The sequence below is a fragment of the Pan troglodytes genome, chromosome 16 (genome assembly GCF_028858775.2).
Source record: "Pan troglodytes isolate AG18354 chromosome 16, NHGRI_mPanTro3-v2.0_pri, whole genome shotgun sequence".
Taxonomy (NCBI): Eukaryota; Metazoa; Chordata; class Mammalia; order Primates; family Hominidae; genus Pan; species Pan troglodytes.
The window spans coordinates 62,303,748-62,306,598 of record NC_072414.2 but is presented as its reverse complement, the minus strand read 5'-3'; positions in this window follow the sequence as shown (position 1 = coordinate 62,306,598).

Here is a 2,851-nt window from a genome sequence, read left to right as displayed (position 1 = left end):
AATTCACTCATTTATCTATCCCTCTCATATCCACCCATCCATTCATCTGCCCACCCATCTCATGTTCACCACTCCACTCATCTACCCATTCATCTTATATCCATCCATCCATTCAGCCACTCATCTACCCATCCACTTCATATCCACCCATCCACTCATCTATCCATCCATCTCATATTCACCCATCCACTCATCTGCCTATCTATCTCATATTCACCCCCCACTCATCTACCCATTCATCTTAGATCCATCCATCTGTTCATCCACTCATCTACCCATCCACTTCATATTCACCCATTCACACATTTATCTATCCATTTCATATCTACCCATCCATTCATCTGCCCATCCATCTCATATCCATGGTCATCTACCCATTCATCTTATATCCATTCATCCATTCATCCACTTATCTACCCCTCCACTTCATATCCACCAACCCACTCATCTATCTGTCCATCTCATATTCACCCCTCCACTCATCTACCCATTCATCTTATATCCATCCATCCATTCATCCACTTATCTACCCATCCACTTCATATCCACCCACCCACTCATCTACCCATCCATCTCATATTCACTCATCCACTCATCTACCCCTCCATCTCATATCCATCCATCCATTCATCTGCCCATCCATCTCATAGTCACTCATCCCCTCATCTATCCAACCACTCTCCAACCACTCATATCTATCCAACCACTTATCTACCCATCCATCTCATAGTCACTCACCCACTCATCTATCCATCCGTCTCATATTCATCCACTCACTCATCTACCCATCCATCTCATATCTATCTATCCATCCACTCATCTACCCATTCATCTCATATCCACCCATCTACTCATCTGCACTTTCATCTTTATATCCATCCATCCATCCATCCATCCATCCATCCATCCATCCTTTGATCCAACATCTATCCACCCATCTATCTATTCTGCATTATTCTGTTATCCTTGCATCCAGCTATCCAACAATCATCCATCAATTCATTTATTCAACATCCATCTACCCTCTGTCCATCCTTTTTCTTACTCACAAAACAGTATCGAGCACAGCTGGTACCAGAAACACCCAGCTAGATTCTGGCATTCAATGATAAATAGAACCATATGAGACTAGTAGCTCACAGTCTAAAAGAACAGAAAGTATAAACTAAAACAATACACCAAAAACTACTATGAAGAATAGATAAAGTGCTATTGGAACTAGAGGTGGGAGTTGGCATGGGGGCAGCACCACTGAATTTAGTGACCTGAAAAGGAAAGCTGGAGGGTTAGTGAAATAATAGGCTGCAGACCAAGGGAGCCATGGCTGCATGTTTAAAGCCACAGCATGGCTTGGGGTATAGGGTAGGTCCCATTGGAGAGGACACAGTGAGTGGGTGGTGGGGCTGGTGAGGCAGCCAGGTGAAAAGCAGGTGAGGCCTGAGGTTACCATAGGCAGGACTTATCTGACTGGCCGCAGCAGTGCCCTCCCAGGTTGGCCATCTGTCCCTGGAGGAGCACAGCTTGGCTCCAACTCCCCCATGCCCTGGCAAACTAGAGTAAAACTGCTCAGTCCTCATGTGTCTGGAGTGATTGGAGGCCCAGCCTGTTCAGCTCCAAGTTAGAAAGCAGGGTTGGCCGGGAGGCTGCCAAGGCCACCAGGTCAGGGCCAGGGTGGGGCTGCCCAGGGAAGGCAGGAATCAGAGATTTGTGTGGCCTGCTTGGAATTCTTGGTGGTTCCCTGCCTTGGGAAGTTGCCCCTGCTCATTTGCTGACTGTGGCAGGGCAAGGTCCACGCCCCAGGAAATTGAATGTGGGCTCAGTTACCCAGTGGCTTCCTAGCTGTGAGAGGGAGGGCAGGTCATTTCCCTTCCCTGAGCTTTGCTTTCCTCATCTGTGAAAATGACAAGAGTGAGGCAAAATGGCTCTGGGCTCTTCCCAGCTCTGGTAGTTCCTAGGAGACTGACACTTGTGTGCAAGTGTGTTTTGTGCTCAAGTCTTTCCTTGCACAGAGGCTCAGGGGTCAGGCATCCCCCCACTGAGTGATATGACTCCCTTCTTCTGGCAGGCTTCTCTCCTGGGCCTCCAGATCTTCTTGGGAGTGGTGACACCTTAAGCCATGAACCAAGAGCAGTCAATTCTGTCTATTGCCCTCTTAGGTCTGCGCAGCTCTGCTGTGAGAGGCTGAGCAGGTGCAAGGAAGGCTAGCAGCTGGGAGCAGGCCCCAGAGGGAATGGGGCTTGCTGGGACAGAGACTTGAGGGGGGAATCTAAGGAAGAGCCAGAGGTCTCAGAGCTGGAGGAGAGGGCTTAAAGGGAGGGGAGTGGGACATTTAAGGTGACATCTATTGGAGCTGCCTGAGATAAACTCTGCAGATTGTATGGTTGTGCCAGAGGCCTGCCTGGGGCCTAGGGATGCTGGTTTGGGGATTTGAGTTTGATCTCCTGAAGTTTATTTAAAACCTAGCTACTGGCTGAGGCAGCAAATGAAAGCAACAGAAATCCTCAGTCAGCAGCTAATGAAACATGCACCACAGCCACCCGCCGTCGGCAAGCCCTCCTGTCTGACACCTGTAACCACTTCATCTTCCGGCCATGAGTCTCTCACCACTAAGCCAGACAGTCCTGCCCCGCAAGGAGCCCTGAGAGGTGTCACCCAGTCATAGCTGGTTTCCATCTGAATGTGCTCTGCTGGGTCCCAGAGCCGTGGGCTCTCTTCCATCTCTTCTCTCTCAGCTTCCTCTGGGCAAGGCCTCAGGCAGCCATCTCCACAGCCAGTCAGTGATGTGCTGGGGCTCCAACCAGACCTTCCTATGCAGGGTCCCTGGCCCGCCCTTGTGCCGTGGCTGCCTGGG